Consider the following 22,505-nt stretch of genomic DNA (forward strand, 5'->3'; position numbering starts at 1 on the left):
TGAGTTGATTCCACTCATGGTGACCTCAGGTATGTCACAGTAGAAGTGTGTGCCATAGGGTTTCCAGCGATTGATGTTTTGGAATTAGATTGCCAGGCCTTTCTTCTGAGGTACATCTGGGTAAATTCAAACCTCTAACGTTAAGTGATGGCACTACATAAGGACTCCTTTATTCTTTTATCAGTTGATAAATACCAATGTAGAACTCCTGGTGTGGCGCTGTAGGATAAGCACTGGACTGCTAATCACAAGCCTGTTTCAAACCCACCAGCCGCATCTCAGAAACCCTATATAGGGATGTTATGACGACACTTTAAACAACAGCACCTACAAATTCCAATTATTTTCATTCCCCAAAAAACACCTGCTCCATTAGAGTGAGTTTGCTCCACCTGCGTAACACAGACAGACGATGTCTCCTACGTGGTGGAGATTTGCTGTCTGAGAATGGTCAGAGATGAAGACAATAACGTCTGGGGACTCTTAGGCATTGGTGAGTTTGCTTCTAAGCAAAAATCCTCCAAAGTTTGTTGGGCTTTCTTTTCCAAAAGTAGTTTAATTTGGCCAGGTGTAGAGTTTTGCAACAGCAATTAGCCATCATGTATATTTTAAACAGCACGATTGCTGAGTGGGCGGGCTGGGGATGTGGGAGCTTTTAGCTTTAACATGGATTATGTTTCTGCCTCGGAGTTGCAAACTTACATTCGGTGACAGTGGTTTGTTGTTGCTGTTGAAGAACCTGACCAAGTCCCCGGCCCAGCAGTCATTGCTCAACTGTATTAACCGCAAGTAGATATTAAGTGACTATAAGGACCAGGTCAGCTGGAAACCATGTAACGAGCAGCCTTGAACTCCCGAGCTCCAGGACAGTTTATGCCACCTCAACTGTGCGTCCAGCTCGGCTTGTTGGACTCATTAGAATTGTGTGCCTAGAGGTGCCCCTCAACTTTCAGAAGCAAATAGAGAATGATATCATTTGCTTAGAGAACACCTTTCTACCTTATCCGAAGCCTGTCTTATCTATTATGATTAGGCATTAAGCATGCTATTGTCCTTAAAATTTCATGAGCTTCTACCCCTGCTTGCTAAGATTATGTCAAAGTGACTGACCCAGAGTGGTGGTTTCATCCAACAATACAGCCTGTCTTTTCTCTTTAACCATTGCTGGGCTGCTCCAACAAGGCTTAAGACTCCACAGGCTTAATAGGGTCCAATAGTCGGGGGCTACTGCAATCCCTCTCTTTCTAGAAGACTTGTATCTTAGTTGAGGTTCCTCAAGAATCAAAACCTGAAATAAAGATTTGAATGCAAATAGCTGATTTAGGAAGTGATCCTAGAAAATTCCATTTGTTGTTGTTAAGTGCCATCGAGTTGGTTTGGACTCATAGTGAGCCTGTATAGAGTTTTCAAGAAACAACTGGTGGGTTTGGAGCGCAGACCTTTCAGTTAGCAATAATACACTGCTTATCCAGCAGTGCCACTCCAGAACAAGGAAGGAACCCAGGATTGGGTGTATTGTCAAATGCCTAGTCCCTGCAGGCAAAAGGAGTTTAATCTCATTGGGATCTGACAGGATCCAGTGTAGGTTACACTTTTTAGAGGTACCATTCCTGAAGGGAAAGGAAGCTGGGGTATTTATCTGACAACTCCCGCTAGACGTTGACCAAGAGTCCCTGACAGCTGTCAAGCTGGTCTATGAAGAAATGGACAGGACTCCACAGCTTCCGATACTTTATATTCCGCAGCCAGGACCACGACTGTCTTGTTGTTGCTGTAGTCTGAGTTCCTAACACCGTGCCAAGCACACAAGACCGTCAATCTTTATCAGATGCACCAACAAACGAGAAACTTCACACCCTACTTCTTTTATTTGCTTCTTTTCCATTCTAACCCTAATGCTTGCAACAATCTTTCTCTCACTTACAAAACATTGTTATTCCCTGGTTTTGTCAGGCTCCCCTCTTGCCTCCGGGGAAGGGGTCTCTCCAGCGTGGCTGTGGAGCAGTGTTCAGTATTATCATAGTGGAGGCTTGTAAACCCAAGACAGAGACGTGTGATCTGACACTGAGGTACTGTTTGTAAGGATAAGGTGGGACAGAATGACTGAACTTTGGGTTAGCCCAGAAAACCTAGGCATAACAACACTGAAGACGATAATTGAAGATTTGGAATCCGAGAGGCCCCCAGTTAAAGCATGGTTTCACCATTGACAGGGACTAAGATACTGGGAAAGCGATTTAACTTCTCTGAGCCTCAGTTTCCCCATCTGTGAAATGGGGATAATTACATCACTGATTTCACCTAATTGGCTTGACGTTAATGGGTATTGAGAAGACTATATAAGAAAATATGAATTATTTAGCAAATACCCAAAACAGAAAATAACCCTGGGTTTTCCTTTCTCTCATTATTTGAAATATTTGTTGATTGCCTTTTATTTGCACATTGCTTTCAGACATATCCAAAGTCCAATCTAATCCATATCCAGGAACAAAACTCACTTCTTTTATACTTGTAAGGGTAGCAATTTACAGAAGCCACCCAGGGAAGCCCCAATTCTCACCTAGAAAATACTCAAGGCAACAGAGGACAAATTAAAGCCATTGGTTGTCAAAAGCTACTGGTCTGGTCTCTCTTCCTTTTCCACAGGCTTACCTACTTTCTCCACTCAGGGGATGAAGTACCAGCTCTGCTCTCTAGACAGCTAAACATCTAGAGAAAGACAGACATGTGATTATCAGAATAATTACACAATAGTTACAGCTCACCTGTATGACCCACTGCTTTAAATGATGTTGTTAGGCTCTGTCGAGTTCTGCACAACAGAACAACATACTGCCCAGTGCTGTATCAACCTCACAATTGTTTCATTTGAGCTTTTGAAGTATGGCCCCATTAATCCTTAAATCACCTCTATTGTTCCCATTTTAAAGACAAGGAAACCGAGGCACAGAGAGGTGAAGCAACTTGCCCAAGCCTATGTTGTTAGTGTCCCCGAGTCAGTTCTGACTCGTAGTGACCCTGCATAGAGTTTCCGAGGCTGTATCTTTGCAGGAACAGAAAGCCTCATCTTTCCTCCCTTGGAGTAGCCCAGCTCTATAGAGATAGTAAATGGGTAACCCTGGATTCACACTTACCTGGCAAAGTTTCAGTTTGTATACTCTTTAATTTGCATGAAATTTATTTGTATTGCTGCCTTTGTTATTGTTGAGAGTAGAGTTCAACATTTTCTCATGCACAATTCAGAGACATTGCCTGTTCATATACTCATAACCCCCATGCCTTGTTGTCTCTGGGTCATGATACAACAACAGCGCCATTTATCATGACAAAATCTCGATATATCTCCACTTACCATGCTGCTATTCCCTGGTTACTCTGCGGCCTCAGATGTGCTAAAACAGAGGTTTTCAAAGTTTGGATGTATGTCGTCATGTAATTCCTGAGTGGTGTAAATCGTTAATGCATTCAGCTGCTCACCAAAAGAAGTTTCGCATCACCTAGAGGTGCTGCGGAACAAAGGTCTGGCAGTCTACTTCCATGGAAAACCTCATGTAACACCATTCTACTCTAATACCCATGAGGCTTCCAGGAATTGGAACCAACTTGATGACAACTGTGTGTTTTTTCTCTCCTGGAGAGTCACACAGACTCCTTACCTCTAGAGATTCTGATATAGTAGGTGCGGGGTGGGGGGCAGCAATTTGGTAAAGCTGATGCTATGGCTCCACAGCCCACACTTTGAGTTGTTATGGTGATAGGTTCTCAGTGGAGGTGATTTTGGTCCCCTAGGGACACTTGGCACTTAACAACAACAACAAAGGGACACTTGGCAATGTCTGGAGACACGTTTGGTTGTCACAATTCAGGTGTTGCTATTGGTATCTGGCAGGTAGAAGCTGGGGATGCTGCTACACTTCCTACATTGCACCGGACAGAACAGCGCCCATCAGAGAGAAGTATCCAGCCCCTCTGTGTCAATACTTGAGAATCTTGGATGTAAAGCGTAGCTTCACAAGCTTTAGAGTGTGTAAACAAGAGCTTCTGGGATCTTGTTTAAAATGCAGCTTCTGAGTCAGCAGGTCTGGGGTAGGTGCCTGAGAACTTGTCTAAGAAGAATCTCTGGGCAATGCTGATACTGCGTCCCCAGGGTCCACACTCTGAGTAACCAGAGCTAAGGTGTCAAGTCTTTGGTGTTTGCTGTTAGCTGCGGTCTCTGAACCTCGGCGTCACCATGTGTCAAAAAAACACACACAAAAAAACAAAGCTCTGCCTTGTCCTACACCATCTGCTTGGCCATTCATAAATGAGACTCTGTGATTTGTACAGTTTGCACTGGTTGACTTGCAGAGACAGGTCACCAGACCTTGGTTTCTAGTTCCTCCTGGTCTAGAAGCCCCACTGAAATCTGCTCAGCCTCGTAACAACACTCACTCCTGCCCGTGAGGCACACTGGCTGAAAATCAAATCAGAGTCTCCTATATGCAAGGCAAGAATTCTACCCCGGAACCACCACTGCTTCTGTGTTAGAGGTTAAGATCTTGACTAAAGCTTAGGGCACCATGAACTCTGGATTCATTCAGAAAACAAGGAACTCTGTATGTTTCAAGTCTCTCCTTGGACGCCCCCGGAATAAGTGTTGTCCCTTAGAAAGACGCACTCGGAGAACAAGGAACCTCAGAAGAAGAAAAGTGCCCGTTCCTGCCCTGAGACAGGGCCCATTTCAAACAGGGACGGCGAACTTGTTCAGAACTGCCTCGCTCCAGTCCAGAAGCATCTACTGACTCTATCGTTGCCTAGAATTGTGGCTGCTTTCCAAGAGCTGCACGTAGACGCCGGGGTTTGCATCTGCCTGCCTATCAGGCCTGCAAAAGCGAGATGAAAAAGTAGCTGCTTTTAAAATGGTTGCTCTCTTGGGGAAGGGGTATGGGAGAAAACGGACTCTCGGCGCCCAGCCCTCCAGAGATGGCACCCCAGCCCCCGTGATAAATGGCGGCATTAACAAGGTTTGGTTGAGAGGGAAACTACAGATTTATGTCTTCCTGTCTCCGCCAGCAGATGTCATTATGGTTGACAGAACAGAAGGCTTTTCAAGAGCGAGCTGGGGTGGAGCAAAGAGAAGGGGGAAAAAAATAAAATAAAAGGCAGAAGCCCAAAACGAGCGTTTGCTTATGGGGGCCTATTGCGGATTCAGTTATTTTAGGGAAACGGGTAAGTTTTACATTAAATGGAACATGTCCCATCTCTGAAGTCCAGCTTTTCAGATTTTAGCAGAAACTGCCAAAAGAAAGACAAAGTTATTGGCGTTGCTTAAATTAAAACAAAAAAACTAAAGGGTTTTGTTTCTGGCCCGTTCATACCCTTAAACGTTCACCAGGGTAAGTGAATTCTGTCCACTGAACAAACATATATTTTATCCTGGAAAATTATTTGAATGGATGTTTAAATATATTTACTTGGCAAATTGAGCAGCTCTTTCTAAAATTCCTCTGATCGACATATAATTTTACTCATTTTGTTATTGTTTCATAGCACGTCATTGGTATATACAAGGCATTTATTATTATTATTATTACAGTATTGCAAAGACGATATTAATTTGGCACTCTGCAAGGGCCCAAAACCCAAATAAATTAGTTAGACTGCTAACACATACTTCAGGTAATTACAGGTCAATCCTCTTTCTAATCGTCACCTGCAGATTTACCTTCTGCAGGTTAAGGAGGCTTTGTTTTTTTACCCCCCACTTGACTCTTTTATCTAACAAACACTTGAATAGCAGCTCTGGACTCAGGTAGTCCGTGACCTAAACAGTGACCCGGAAGTAACAGTTGAGCTCTCTTTAGTCCTGCCCTTGACAAGTCTAGTCTCATGTTGTTGTTAAATGCCTTTGAGTCTGTTCCAACTCATAGTAACCCTGTTTCTGAGGAGTGATCGGTGGGTTTGATCTGCCAATCTTTCAGTTCAAACCAACCTTGCAGTCCAGTGCTTATCCTACAGTGCTACACCAGGACTCCACTCTCACAATAAAAATGACTCAGTAGGAATTCAGGGCCACGGAGGGCTTCCACAATCTGGGGTGTCCCCTTTGTTCCTGATGTCTTCCATTTCAAGCAAAAACCTGATTAACACCCTTCTTTTGAAAAGAACCAATATCGCTGATGTTGATACATGTGCTTTACCCGCTGTCTGATTACACAGAGGAGATTCTGGAAATATCTAATCATGTGGGGGCGGTACAAATGCTTGAACATGCAGCTACAGCTACTAACTGAAAGGTCATAAGTTCAAATCTACCAGGGGTATTAGAAGAAAAACTTGGCAACCTACTTCCAAAAAAATCAACCACTGAAAATCCTCCAGAGCACAGTTCTGCTATGAAACACACTGGGGCCATGAGCTGGAATCAGTTGCTGGGAACTTTTGTTTGTTTCTTTTGATGTAAAAACCTCCAGACCTACAGTCCCATTTGCAAACTTGGTATGAGGATGTACTTACTTACTCAGACTTTGAAGGCAGATCCCTAAATTCTATCCTTGGATCTTCCACAATCTTTGTTCCACCTGCAACATCCTGCATAAGCTATATGAACTCTCACCTGTAAAAGATGGACAGTAATAGCATCATTTTTGCTGATTTAAAAAATTATTTTCCCCTTCATCCAAGGTAACATGTACCTACCCTCCCTTGCCCTCTTGTCCCTAATAGCCATCAAAGAATGTCACTTTCAGTGTAAAAAACATTTTTTTAAAAAAAATTTTGCAATAGTAATCTTATACAATGTTTGTTTTTTTGTGACTGACTTATTTCACTCAGCCTAGTGACCTCCAGGCTCATGTAAGTAATGAGGTGTTTCTCAGAGTCATCATTGTCTTTTAAATGTTGTATATTCCATTGGGAGTCCTGGTGTGGCACTGTGAGATAAAGCACTGGGCTGATTGCAAGGTCGGGGTGAACCACCAAGTCTGTGGTTCAAACTCACCAGCCGCTCCTTAGAAACCCCTATACAGGGTCGCTATGAGTCAGAACCGACTCAACAGCACTTAACAACAACAAAAGTATTCCATTGGGAGTCCTGGTGTGGCACTGTGAGATAAAGGCTCCAAGTTCGATTTGAACCACAAGGTCGGTGGTTCAAGCTCACCAGCTACTCCTTGGAAACACTGTATAGGGTCGCTATGAGTCAGAACCAACTTGACTCCACTTAACAACACCAACAACAGTATTCCACTGAATGTTTGTACCACAGTTTATTCATCTACTCCTCCACTAATGGACATTGTGTTGTTTCCATTGTTTTGTTATTGCGCACAGAGCTGTGATGAACATGCGTGTTCATGTATGTATTTGCGTCATGGCTCTTACTTCTCTAGAATAGATACCACGTAGAGGGATTGCTGGGACAAATGGTATTTCTAGTTCCAACTTTTTTTCTTTTTTTAAATTACTCCAATCATAATGGCATCGTTCTTTTAGCATTTTGTTTTTTCCAATGTTATTTTTGTGAAGGGATTAGCCAAGTACCTGGTGCAGGGTATGAGTTCAGTGAACTCACTTTTGCTACAATGATTAATGTAAAGCTATCTTCCACTTTACTATTTCACAAGTAGGCATGTCAAGTCATAGACTGATTCATTGGTCACCCAGAAAAGAAATTCAATAATAATAATAGCATTAATTGTAGCTAGCATGTATTGAATACTACTAAGTACCAGACACTGTGCTAAATGCTTTACATGCAAAAATCTATGGAACGTAATCCTTACAGTTTTGTGAAAGAAGGTATTGTTACTCTCATTTTATATGCACTCTTATCAAGTTGGTTCCGACTCATAAAGGTTTTCAAGACTGCAATCTTTTCTTGTTTTTTGTGAAACTTTTCATTGTGACTTGAGTGAAGGTTTTCAGTTTTATGTTCAACAAATCAGACACTTCATTCTGTTTCCATGATGGTGTTCCCCTTCAATGCACCATCACTTCCCCTACTTCCTCCCTGCATTTATAGTTTCTGTTCCTCCTCCGTTCTCAAACTCTCTGAATTGTGTCCTTGGGTTTTTGATATGGAATTGTGGGCCATTCTATGGTGTACCCCCCTCCATACCTATCTATTGTTTGGCTGGAAACAGAGCCACAGGGGGAAGGGTGACCAAGGGCCATAGTGTTTTGTTGTAGGGTTCCAACCAGTCTCTTTCTGATGAGTAAGCCTGGTATTTTTTTGTGATTTTGATTTTTGTTCCAGGACCTTCTAATGTGATCCCATCCAGAGCAATTGGTAGTGATAGCTGGGCACCATCTAGTTCTTCTGGTCTCAGTGTCATTGCAACTGATGTTTATATGACCCACTAATCCACTGGGCTAATTGTCTTCAAACGATTTCAATCTTCATCACTCTTCTTTCCTCCAGACAAGGAGAGACCAATGGTTGCATGTGCTGTTCAGATCTCAGTTGTCACTCACCAATACAGGATGTAGAACACTGTTTGTGGACAATGCTATGCCAACTGACTTTGGTGTCCCCTGAGACTATAGTCATGAATTCTCAGACCCGGCAACTCATTTTCTCGAACTGGTTGGTAATGTCTAAGAAATTCTTGTATGTGTGCCTCCTGTATCTTCAGGCTGCCTCTTGGTAGAAGCAGACGGTCACATCTTTCTCCTGGAGTTCGAACCACCTACCTTTTGATTAGCAGCTTAGTATGTAAGGACTTTGTCCTCAGGACTTTTTTACTTTAAGCCTCTGGTTCTCAAAATTGAGTGTTTGTAAGACTCACCTGGATGGAGGATTTGTTAAAATCCAGATTTCTGGGCTCCATCCCCACATTTTGTGATTTTGGATGCCTGGGGTAGAACCTGAGAATTTTCATGTCATCAAGTTCCCAGGTGACATAGATGCTACTGATCTGTGGACAACACTTTCAGAAGCACTGGTTTAGAGGTAACTTATTCAAGGGTACACATGTGTAAGTGTCAGAGTGAGTTTCCAACCCCAAGTTTGTTTAAATATATGTATGTAAATGTCACTTCCAATTTCCTAATATCAAAAATTTGAACTCATGGTCTATTGTTGAATTCATGGAACCCAATGGTGTTGAGAGCTCCTCATCTGTACTAAGTACCCTGTCCTGTGATCTTCTTCATACAACAAAAAGCGTTCTGATTCTTTAGAAGGGGAGGATTTCAGGGCTATTTTCACAAGAAGCATCAAGTCCTTAGCTCATCTTCACTCAGCTGCTCTTGAGATCCTCAGCAGTCCTACTGGTGTCTAGAGGAATGCAAGATCTGGAGACAGCATCAGGAATTTCAAGATGGAGTCCATTGCAGCAAGCTACACCTGTTTACTATCTGTACCTTCTCTGCCCTCATACTGGGAAGACCCTCAAATCCCAGTCCACCAGGACATCCAAGAGCCCTGTCATTTAAGATCAGACACGTCCACCGCCCTGGTCAGCTACTGCAGTCACAGCCAACCCAAGGGACCATTGGTATAAGATATTTTCTAGATTAAGAACAGAAATGGGCTCTGACCTGCACTGGTGGGTTTGGGAGTACAGGGGAATGTCATGGATTGAATTGTGTTCCTCCAAATATGGGTCAACTTGGCTGGGCCATGTTATGCGATGATGTAGTGAGATAGTTATGTATTGGCATGTATGTAAAGATGTAATTAGATGACTATGTAAGTACCCCTCCCCCATGATGAGATCTGAGGTGATAAATCAATCAGTTGAAGAGGCTTTAGAGTGGGATGCAACATCCTTCATCCATCACAGCCCTGATCTGATAGAAAAGGAGTTTCCCTGGAGTATGGCCTGAAACCGGTTTTATCTTACAAGAGATAAAAAGAGAGAGAAGCAAGCAAAGAGAAAGAGATACCTACTACCACCAAGAAAGAAGAGCCAGGAACGAAGCCAATCCTTTAGATCTAGGTCTCGTGCTGGGAATTTCCTAGATCCAGAGAAGACTGATGTCAAGACATATGTAGATCGCCAAAGAATGCCAGGCCAGAAGTGGCTGAAAGGAGACAAGGACCTTCATGCTAAACTGTGAGTCACTAGAGAAAGAAAACCTTTCCTTAAAGCTGGCTCCAGGAAGTGGAAGTTCTGGCTTTCTAACCTGTGAAAGGATACACTCCTGTTTGTTAAAACCATTCATTTCGGTATTTATGTTTTAGCAGTACTAGAGAATCAAAACAGGAAGGATGATGCTTAAAAGCCACATGAGAGATATGAATGGAGACTAAGGAGGCAGATGCAGACTCAAGATAGGGCCAAAGTTCCTTAGTGGGTAAAGTAATCCCAGCAAAGGGTCATGGGTATCCCCTTCATTCTATTGCTAGTAAAAAGAACTGAACGCCAACTACACAGTCAGCAGGTACCTCCAGAAATGCAAATTCTCAAAGACTTGAGGAAAATGGATAAATGAGGGAAATGTTGACAGAACTGAAATCAGAAAACATTCTCATTAGAAGACACCTGGAACACGATTTTGTTGTGTTGTTGTTAGGTGTTGTCAGGTTGGTTCTGAATCATAGTGACCCTAAGCACAACAGAATGAAACATAGCTCAATCTTCTCCATCCTCACAATTGGTGTTACGCTTGAGTCCATTGCTGCTTCCACTATGCCAATCCGTTTTATTGGAGGTCTTCTTTATCACCAACGCTCCACCTTACTAAGCATGATGTCCTTCTCCAGGTTCTGGTCCGAAGTATGAGATATGAAGGATTGCCATCTGGGCTTCGAAAGACTATTCTGACTGCACCTCTTCCAACTCACATTTGTTTGCTCTTCTAGTACCATGGTACTTTGAATATTCTTCTCCAACACCATAACTTAAATGCATCAATTTCTGTGGTCTTCCTTATTCATCGTCCAACTTTCACACGCATATGAGGCAATTGAAAATAGCATGGCTTGGGTCAGGCGCATCTTAGTCCTCAAACTAACATCTATGAAGAGGTCTCTTGCAGCAAGCTTGCCAAATAGTACATTGCTTGACTTTTTGACTGCTGCTTCCATGAGCGTTCATTATAGATTCAAGCAAAATGAAGTCTTGGACAACTTCAATCTTTTCTTCATTTATATGTTGTTGTTGTTGTTACGTGCCTTGGAGTCGGTTCCAACTCATAGCAACCCTGTACAGGGTTTCTGAGGCTTAAAATCCTTACTGGAGCAGAAAGCCTCATCTTTCTCCTGTGGAGCAGCTGGTAGTTTCGAACTGCTGACATTGTGGTTCACAGCCCAACTTGTAACCACTACGCTACTGTTGTTTATTGGTCCAGTGGTGAGGATTTTTGTTTTCTTTGAGTTGAGATGCAACTCATACTAAAGGCTGTGGTCTTTGATCTTCATCTGAAAGTATTTCAAGTCCTCTGAGTTTCCAGCAAGCAAGGTTTTATCATCTGTATATCTTAGGTTGTTAGTAAATCTTCCTCTAATCCTAATGCCACATTCTTCTTCATATAACCCAGTTTTTTGGGTTATTTCTTCAACATACAGTTTGAATAACTACGGTGAAAGGATACAACCCTGATGCACACCTTTTCTGGTTTTAAACCATGCAGTAGCCCCTTGGTTTATTCAAATACTGCCTCTTGGTCTATGTACAGGTTCCTCATAAGCACAATTACGTTTTCCGGAACACTCATTCTCCACCATGTTGTCTGTAGTTTGTCATGATCCACACAGTCAAAAGCCTTTGGATAATCAATAATGCACAGGTAAACATCTTTCTGGTATTCTCTGCTTTCAGCCAAGAACCATCTGACATCAGCAATGATATCTCTCACTGAGCATCCTTGTTTGAATCGGGCTGGATCCTTTGGCAGTTCCCTGTTGGTGTACTGTTGCAGCTATTTTTGAATTAAACAAAATTTTACTTGCATGTTATACTAGTTATATTGTTCAATGATTTCTGCATTCTGTTGGGTCACCACTCCTTGGAATGGGTACAAATATGGATCTCTTTTAATCTGTTGGCCAGGTAGTTGTCTTCCAAATTTATTTGTGTAGATGAGTGAGTTCCTTCAGTGCTGCATCAGATGGCTGAAAGATAGCAATTTGTATTCCATCAAATCACAGAGCCACGTTCTTTACCAATGCCTTCAGTACACTTTGGACTTCTGCCTTCTGTATCATTAGCTCTTAATTATATGCTACTTGAAATGGTTTAACATAGACCATTTATTTTTTAGGACAGTGACTTTGTATTCCTTCCATCTTCTTTTGATGCTTTCTGCATCATTTAATATTTGGTACATTGTTGTTGTTGTTAAGTGCTGTTGAGTTGGTTCCGACTCGGAGTGACCCTATGTAGGGTTCCCAAGGAGTGGCTGGTGAGCTTGAACCACCAACTGTGTGGCTCAAACAACTTTGCAGTCCAATGCATTAGCCCACAGCGCAACACCAGGACTCCAGATTTGACACATAGAATCCTTCAATATTGCAAGTCGAGGTTCAAATTTTTTTTCTCCAATTCTTTTAGCTTGACAAATGCTGAGACTGTTCTCTCTCTCTCTCTCTGTCTCTCTCTCTCTGTCTCTCTCTCTCTGTCTCTCTCTCTCTCTCTCTTTTAACTCCAGGTCCTTGCATATCTCATTATAATACTTGACTTTGTTTCCTTGAGCTGCCCTTTGAAATGTTCTGTTCAGCTCTTGGACTTCCTCATTTCTTCCATTGTCTTTAGCATCTTTCTTTCCTGGCTTTTTAAATGACCTTTTGATTTCTTCCTGTGTGATGTTAGTGATGTCATCCCACAACCCTTCCTGTCTTTGGTCACAAGTATTTAATGCATCAATTCTGTTCTTGAGATGGTCTCTAAATTCAGGTGGGATATGTTATAAATCATATTTTTGCTCTTGGGACATACTTTAATTTTCTTCCGCTTTAACCTGAACTTGCATATGAGCAATTGATGGTTTATTCCACAGTCTGCCCCTGGCCTTGTTTTGGCTGATGACGTTGAGCTTTTCTACCAGTCTTCTCACAGACACAGCCAGTTTGATTTCTGTGTATTCCATCTGGTGATGTCCTTGTGTATAAAGTCATCTTTTATGTTGTTTAAAAATGGTATTTGCAATGAAGCAGCCATCAGTCTTGCAAAATTCTATCATGTGATCTCCTGCAATGTTTCTATCACCTACTCCATATTTTCCAACTGCTGATCCTTCCTCTTTGTTTCCAACCTTAGCATTCCAAACACCAGTAATCATCAATAAATCTTCATTGTGTGTTTGATCAGTTTCAGATGGAAGAAGTTGGTAAAATTCTTCAATTTCATCATCACTGGCTTTAGTGATCGGTGCATAAATTTGAATAATAGTTGTGTCGACTAGTCTTCCTTGAAGTTGCATGGACATTATGCTATCACAGACAGCACTGTACTTCAGAGTAGATCATTAAATGTTCTTTTTGATGATGAATGCAATGCCATTCCTCTTCAATTTGTCATTCCTGGCATAATAAGCCATATGATCATTAGATTCAAAATGACCAATTCTAGTCTGTTTCAGCTCACTGATGCTTAGGATATCCATCCTTATTCATTCAATTTCATTTTTGACAATTATAATTTCCTAGAGTCATACTTTGTACATTTCATGTCCTGATTATTAGTGGATATTTACAGCCATTTCTCTTCATTTTGAATTGTGCCCCATCAGCAAATAAAAGTTGTGAAAGCTTTACTCCATTTGCATCATCATAGTCTACTCTGAAGAGACAGCTCTTGTATTTTAAGTACCTTCCAACCTGGGGGGCTCATCTTTTGGCATTATCACTGGCATTTTTCTTGTGCTATCAAAATGTTTTCATCTTCTGGCACCATATCTGACAGTGTTCTGCTACTCTTCATGAGGATTTCAGTAGCTAAACACTCAGAAGTCATCTGCCTCTCCTTTATCTTAATCTGTCTTGGTTTGGAGGCTCAGCTATAGCTGGTCCACCATGGGTGACCCTACTAGTATTTAAAATTCCAGTGGCATAGCTTCCATATCACAGCAACATGCAAGCCACCACAGTGCTGCAAACTGACAGACTATGTTAGGGAATAAGAATTTCCATCAGCTTCTGTTTAGGAGCCAATGGTGGCTTTTAAGATATTAAACAATGCTCACAAAACACACTGTAATCTTTAGTTTAAAGGATCTCATGAATCTTCTGAATTCATTTTCACCTAACTCCCCTCTATTAAAAAATTAAAGACATGTGGCAAACTGATAAATATCTAATATTGCATGGTTAAGCAGTACCTAGTTCAAGAATACCACCACCATCATTATAAACATTCTTATTTTCACTGCCTTGTTGCAGGAATCTAAGAATGTTTTTTAACTGACCCTTCACCCCACCCATCCAACAAATACTATGACATATTAGGACTTGTTTTTTTTAATACCTGGGAAGTTGATTAAATGTTTTGAAATGGGTTAGAAACATAGGATTTGGAGACAAACCTGATTTAAAATCTCAATGTTGACCATGGGCAACTTATTTTCTATTTCTAAGTAACAGAGTGGTTATGAATCGGGTTGCGAACCGCAAGGTCAGCAGTTCGAAACTACCAGCTATTCCGTGGGAGAAAGGTGAGGCTTTCTGCTCCTGTAAAGATTTACAGCCTCAGAAACCCTGTACAGGGTCACTATGGGTCGGAACTGACTCCAGGACACCTAACCACCACCACCACCAGTCTCCTTAAAGAAGCTCTAGTACTGTAGGCTAAGCACAGGACTGCAAGGTCAGTTTCAACCACAAGGTCGACGATTTAAACTCACCAGTGGCTCCTTGGAAACCCTATACTGGGTGAGTGAGAACCGACTTTATGGCCTTGAATACCACCACCACCAAGTTCTACAGTGGCTTAGGGCTTGACTGCTAATTGACTTGCTGGCTATTTGCACCTACCAGCTGCTCCCAGAGGAAAGACCTAGAGATCCGCTTCTGTAAAGATGATGGCCAAGCAAACCATATGGGGCAATGCTATTGTGTCAGATGGGGTCACTATGAGTCAGAATTGACAGCACTCAAGGAAAACAACAGCCAATGTCTCCTCATATATAAAACATTCTTGTTGTTAGGCGCCAACTAATAGCGGCCTTGTGCACAACAGAATGAAATACCGCCCCGTCTTGCTCCATCCTCACAATTGTTAAGCTTGAGCCCATTGCTGCTGTCACTGCGTCACTCCATCTCATTGGAGGTCTTCCTCTTTTTCACTGACTCTCCACTTTACCAAGCATGACGTCCTTCTCCAGGAACTGGTCCCTCCTGATAATGTGTTCAAAATATGAGTGCTAAAGTCACACCATCCTGACTTCTAAGGAGCGTTATTCCAACACAATTTGTTTGTCTTTCTGGCTGTCTACGGCATTCTTACTATTCTTCTCCAACACCATAATTCATGTGCATCCCTTCTCCTGTGGTCTTCCTTCTTCATTGTCCCATTTTCACATGCATATGAAGCAACTGAAAATTGCATGGCTTGGGTTAGTTGCACCTTTTTAGACTGTTATATTTGTTCTTTAACACTTTAAAGAGGTCTTTTGCAGCAGATTTGACTAATGTAATATGTCCTCTAAAAAGCTCTGGTAACGTAGTGATTACAAGTCGGGTTGCTAACCTCAAGGTCAGCAGTTCAAAACTACCAGCTGTTCTGTGTGAGAAAGGGCTTTCTGCTCCCATAAAACTTTACAGCCTTGGAAACCCTGTTCAGGGTTGCTGTGAGTCAGAACCAACTCCATGACACATAACCACCAACACCACCAATATGTCCTTGGATTTCTTGACTGCTGCTTCCATGAGTGTTGACTGTGGATCCAAGAAAATGAGTCTTTGACAACGTCAATCTTTTATCTATTTATCATGATGGTATTTATTGGTCCAGTTGTGAGGATTTCTGTTTCCTTTACATTGAGTTTTGGTTAATACTTAAGGCTATATGTAGTCTTTGATTTTCACCAGTAAGTATCTAAAGTCCTCTTTGCTTTCAGCAAGTAAGGTTATGAGATCTGTATATTGCAGGTTGTTAATGAGTCTTCCTCAATCCTGGTGCCATGTTCTTCATATAATCCAGCTTCTCAGATTATTTGTTCAGCATACAGATTGAATAATTATGGAGAAAGGACGTATCCCTGGAGCACACCGTTCCTGATTTTAGACCATCTATAAAATTGTGTGGCACTGTGTGTTACTGCGCCAGACTGCAAAGCCATTTGAACTGCAAGGTTGGTAGTTCAAGCTCACCAGCTGCTCCTCGGAAACCCTATACATAGGGTCGCTATGGGTCGGAATCAACTTGACAAAACATAACAACAACCACATAAAATGTAGGTAATGGTATTCCCTAGCTTAGTATCACTATGGACATTAAATGATATAATTCATGTAAATGATATAATTCATGTAAATGATATAATTCATGTGAAAAAGCCATTGCCAAGTACTTGACACACAGAAGTGTTCAAAAAGGACTAAGCGATACTCTTGTTCTGTCAGTAATCTGGGAGTATGGATTCAATGTTTTCCGTATTCTGACTCTTCAGGGTGTACAAACATTGAAGAGATGCTTCTTGTGATGTGAAGCATAACGCGAGACCAGTTGGGTAGGTTAGGTGGGTTGTACAGAGTTGGTAAAATGTTATGAAACAGGAAATAAGGAAACATTGATAGCTAAAGACAATTATCCTGTAATAGACTCCAAGAGGAGAGGCCACCATTTAAGATGATTTGGGGTCAACCTGAGAGGGCAGGTCTGGACGAGGTCAGTAGGACCAAGATAACTGCTGGCCCCTATCTTCTTGTCCTCTTGGGCATATTCCAAGATTCTCTTGCATGTAGGTGGGACCACAGGCTGAGTTCCAATGAAAGGGATGTGAGCACATATGATACATGACACTTCTGGTCTTCTCCCTTAAAAAGGAGGGAAGAAAAGAAAGGAAAGAAAATTGAAAGAAAAGGGGAAAAAAATAAGCAAACAAAAAGTCTCCAGATCAATCATGCTCAATTCTGGACTTGATGAACATGAGTTGGACCTAGTGGAGTGTTCTTGTATTTCCCTGCATGGTCAGCGCATGTATGCCTGCCCACCAGACCGGTGTCCTCAGAAGCAGCCAAGCCAACGATGCCAAAGGTAAGTGTTTGCAACAGAGACCATATGGCCTGCAGCGCCTAGACTATGTACTCTCTCACCTTCTGCAGAATGATTTTGCTGACTCAGACTTAGAGGACTGTGGGGATGTGGGTTGGAAGGGACCTGGGTTCTGGAATAACTGCCTGGACTTTACTGTGGTCAAGCAATCAAACCTTCTTATATTCAACCACCTAGATCCACAGTTGTTCGTTGTTGCATTTAGCCTCACTGTGCATTTGCCTGCTAACCAAAGTATCCACCCAGAGCTGCTTTGGAATTAAAGGCCTGGTGATATACTTCTGAGAAATTAGGCATACTACACCCCATGAAGCACTGTTCTACTCTGACACACAAGAGGTTGTTAAGAGTTGGAATCAGCTCATTAGCTCCTGGTTTGCCAAATACAAATAGTTACAGGAGGGATTGGAAACCACTGAAGAGAAACGGGTCTTCTGTAATTGAAATTTCATCCTTTGCAGATGAAATTTCCAGATTCAGGCACAGTTGTATCCAGCTGCTCATCCATGATATCAGAGACCTTTCCCTCTCTCTGTATATTCCCAACTTTCCCTCTGTGTTGCCTTCACTGCCAGTTGGATTCTCCCCACATTGACCAACATCAACCTCAGACTTCAGACTCCTTTCCTGGTTGTTGTTACATGCCATCGAGTTGGTTCCAACACATAGCGACCCTGTACAGAGTTTCTGAGCAGCTGCTGGTGAGTTTGAACTACTGACCTTGTGGTTAGCAGTCCAGTGCTGAAGCTGAAGAAATTTTTATTATTATTTTTTTTTTTTTGAAATTCACGAGAGCCACAATATGACCTTGAACATATCCCATGTGAATTTAAAGATCATCTCAAGAACAGATTTGAGACACAAGATACTAATGACCGAAGACCAGAAGAGTTATGAGATGACATCAAAACAATATACAGGAAGAAATCACAGTCACTAACAAGGCAATAAAGGAAGGAAAGACCAAACTGAATGTTAGAAGAGACTCTGAAACTTGCTCTCCAGCATAGAGATGTAAAGCAAATGGAAGAAATGAGGAGGTAAAAGAGCTTAACAGAAAATTTCAAAGAGCTGTTCAAGAAGACAAAGTCAAATATTATAATGAGATGTGCAAAGATCTGGAATTAGAAAACCAAAAGGGAAGGTCATGCTCAGCATTTCTCAAGCTGAAAGAACTGAGGAAAAAATCCAAGCCTCGATTTGAATTACTGAAGGACTCTTTGGGAAAAATATTAAATGATGAAGACAGCATCAAAAGAAAGTGGAAGGATTACACAGAGTTACTGTACCAAAAAGAAATGGTCAATGTTCAATCGTTTCAAGAGATAGCATATGATCGAGAGTCAATGGTACTAAAGGAAGAAGTCTAAGGTACACTGATGACAGTGGTAAAGAAACAAGATTCTGGGAATTGATGGAATACAGATCGAAATGTTTCAACAAATTGAGGCAGCACTGGAGGCACTTATTCAACTATGCCAAGAAATTTGGAAGACAGCTACTTGGTCAACTGATTGGAAGAGATCTATATCTGCACCCATTCCAAAAAGAGGTGACTCAACCGATGCGGAAGTCATTGGACAATATCATTAATAACACATGCAAGTAAAATTTTACTCAAGATAATTTTTAAATGGCTACAACATTACATTGACTACGCAAAGGTTTTTGACTGTGTGGCTCATGAGAAGCCACGGACAACATTGCAGAGAATGAACATTCTGGAACACTTAATTATGCTCATGAGGAACTTGTACATGAAACAAGAAGCAGGCCATAGCACAACCCCCAGGGGCACCTTTCCCTCTGTGTTGCCTCGATGGGTCGAGCACAGCACCACCATGGGTCTGCCCCTACCACCACAGTATCCACTGCCTTCCAGGATGAACTCATGACAGAAGCAGGACCTTGGGAGGCTCAAGTTCTATGGGGCAGTCCTGGCGGGCGCCTACCAGCAGCCTTCATTGCATCGGCTGCTGTGGGCCAACTGGGATATATCGTCCACACTGACCTACTTCAACAAGGTCTGGCCTAACTTTGACCTGGGAGATGCGTATGCAGCTCGGGACAAGAATGCGCTGACCCAGCTGGATGTCGTCCACATCGTGACTGCTGCTGTGGGCAAGTTTCAAGTGGACACAGGCGCCAAGTTCTACCGTGGGATGTCCTTGGAGTACTCTGGCACTGAGGTTGATGACAACCCCATCTTTGACCCCAGCATCTACTTTTTGTCCGTTTCCCGATACATCCGACAGCCCTCTGTGTTCCCCAAGGCCGAGTGCTGGCCCATTGCGCCATGGGGGTGAGCCACTCTGCCAAGCTTGTCCTGGCCTTCCTCATGATCTGCAAGAACATGATCTCGTGAGAACATGAAGGGGTGCAGGCCGACCGCGATATCTGCCCCAACTCAGGCTTCCTCCGACAGCTCCAGGTCCTGGACAACTGAATGGGGCAAGGGACAGAGCGGTTGTGACCTTCCAGGCAGCCAGGAGCCTTGACCCTTCACTCAGCCTGTCCCTAGGGACAGCAGCCTCTATTATCTCCGGTGATCCTAGTGAAGGTTTCAGGGAGGCAGAGGCAGGGATGCTCCATGGTGACCTGCATCCAGTGGACTTCCCTGACCCAGTCCAGAGATTCTTTATACAAAAGGGAGTTCAGTCTGTTTCTATGATACAGCGTTCATCAAAACAACAATAACAAACAACAAAAACAAGGGACACGGAATGTTTTAAATCAGGAAAGGTGTGCATCAAGGTTGTATTCTCCTATGTATGTGAATGTTGGGCAGTGACTAAGAAAGACCATAGAAGAATTGATGCATTTGAGTTATGGTGTTGGAGGAGAATATTAATGATACCACAGACTGCCAGAAGAATAAACCAACTATGTTGGAAGAAGTATAGTCAGAGTGCTCCCTAGAAGCCAGGATGGTGAGACTTTGTCTCTTGTACGTTGGACATGTTGTCAGGAGGGACCTGTCCCTGGAGAAGGACATCCTGTTGGGTAAAGCGGAGGTCAGTGAACTAGAGGAAGACCCTTAATGAGATGGATTGGGAGAGGAGCAGCAGCAACAAGCTCAAGGTTAGTAACAATTGTGAAGATGGTGCAAGACCGGGCAATGTTTCATTCTGTTGTGTAGAGATCACTATGAGTTGGAATTAACTGGACGACACCGAACAACAACAACATAAAATGGAAAGTTGAGATAAAACGATAGTTCCTAACCATTTTACTACCAAGGACCTATCTGTCATCTTCCTGTTTCCCACGGTGAGGACCAAATAAAATTAAAGGAGAAACATTTTGTGTGTGATTCATTTCGCCTTCCACCCATCCATTCTTTCACATTTGTCACACTTTGATTGGTCCGTATCTAATTGCCAGTCCTGTCTTAGCACTGGGGTTGTAAACATGAAAAAGGCTTGGGCAAACTTCCTGCCGCCACAGTGAATGCTACTTTACACTCTCATCTTTCCTGTTTTGTAGGGACTGTTGTTGTTAAGTGCCCTCGAGTCGGTCCCAACTCATAATAACCCTGTATAGGGTTTCCGAAGAGCAGCTGGTGGATTCGAACCACTAACCTTGCGGTTTGCATTCCTGTGTTGTTCCTACAGCACCGCAGAATGTTTTTGGCAGAGGGCAACAATTCTTTCCTCTCAGTTCATTTTGTTTTCTAAATTTTATTTATTTTTGCTGTTATTATTGAGAATATACAAAGTGAAGTATGCATCAATTCAACAGTTTCTATATGTATGATTTTAGGGACACTTAGGAATTTACTCAAATTGTGTAATCATTCTCACACTCCTTGTCTGGGTTGTTCCTTTTCCATGAACATAAACTCACTGCCCCTAAGTTTTCTATTTACTCTTTTAAGTTGCTGTTGTTGGTGTGATACCATATGCTATTGTTGTTAAGTGCTGGTGAGTTGGTTCCCACTCAGAGTGACCCTGTATAGGGTTAACGAGGCTGTAAGGGTTTTTTTGAGCAGAAAGCCTCATCTTTCTCCTGAGGAATGCACTGGTGAGCTCAAACCGCTGACCTTGTGATTCACAGTCCAGTACCTATCCTTTGAAGCCAACGTACTCCAAATGTTGTTATTATTAAGTATCATCGAGTCGGTTCTGACTCAGCGACCCTGTATAGGGTTTCCAAGGAGTGGCTGGTGGGTTTGAACCTCAGACCTTGCAGTGCAAACAGATCTGTGGGCCAGTGCTTACCCTACACTGTTAACAGCAGACTCCACGCTCCCTATCAATAGTTTTTAAAAGAACACATGCTCAAAGCAGACATTCTTTCCTCATTAAAGCTCAACTCTTGCTTGGTTTTAAGACAACTTCAGCAAATATTTTTGTATTAAGGTTTAGAGTTTATATCAGGGCCATAACTTCAGGGGTTCATTGACCTCTGTGGTTTCAGAAAGTTTAAGGTCTATGAGAATTTGAAAATCTGTTCTGTATTCCCCCCACTTTTATGAGAATTCTTCTATGGAATCTTTGATCAAAACGTTCATCAATGATACCTGGGCATCATCCAATTCTTGGGTCTCATGGTGAAGGAGGCAGTGGTTCATGGAGATATAAGTTACATCTTCCATTTCTTCCTCCTGTTTTGACTCTTCTTCTTCCTCTGTTGCCCCTGGTGAAGGGAGATCAATTATTACGCCTTGGATGGATGTTTGCAAGCTTTTGAGACCCCAGGCACTACACAGTGCAGTGCAGTAGGTAGTGGGACAGAAGCACTAAACACGTTATTAGGTCAGTTAGTCTCCAAATCAAGGAACCAAATCCCATGAAGTGTTTGGTTATGTATGAAGCAGCCTCAGGAATGGTTTGTCATTGTTGTAAATATATCTAGCACACCACCTTTACCAATTCAACTTTGGACAGGTGTACAATTTACTGACAGCAATGATAACAATCTTCTGTCCATTGATACCTTCAACCTGTGGGATTTTCTCATCACTGTTAATCCCTTTCCTCCTTCTGTCTTACTCCTGGTGATGGTGGTAGTGGTTACCACGCATAAACTGTAGTCTCTATACATTTGAGTTTCTCGTCTTTTTACATAAATGATTGGATTATTTCACTCAGTATAATGTATTCAAGTTCCATATAGAGAGTTGTTATTGCTGTTGTGTTAAGTGCTGTCAAGTCGGTTCCAACTCATAGACATCCTGTATAGGGTTTCCTAGAAGCAGCTATTGGGTTTGAACTGTTGACCTTGTGGTACACAGTCTAGTGCTGATCCTACAGTTACATCAGGATATATACAGTAGCATGTATCAAGACGTCATTTCTCCTGATGGATGACTACATACATGCTGTTGTTGTGAAGTGCTGTCAAGTTGGTTCTGACTCATAG

At 42.2% G+C, this 22,505-nt stretch overlaps 1 pseudogene; it reads left to right on the top strand.

Moving 5' to 3' along the window:
* The first annotated feature begins 19,024 nt into the window (after positions 1–19,024).
* Positions 19,025–19,614, top strand: LOC102841034 (annotated as a pseudogene).
* The last annotated feature ends 2,891 nt before the right edge of the window (positions 19,615–22,505 follow it).

This window comes from Chrysochloris asiatica, unplaced genomic scaffold (genome assembly GCF_000296735.1).
Source record: "Chrysochloris asiatica unplaced genomic scaffold, ChrAsi1.0 scaffold00023, whole genome shotgun sequence".
NCBI classification, from domain to species: Eukaryota; Metazoa; Chordata; class Mammalia; order Afrosoricida; family Chrysochloridae; genus Chrysochloris; species Chrysochloris asiatica.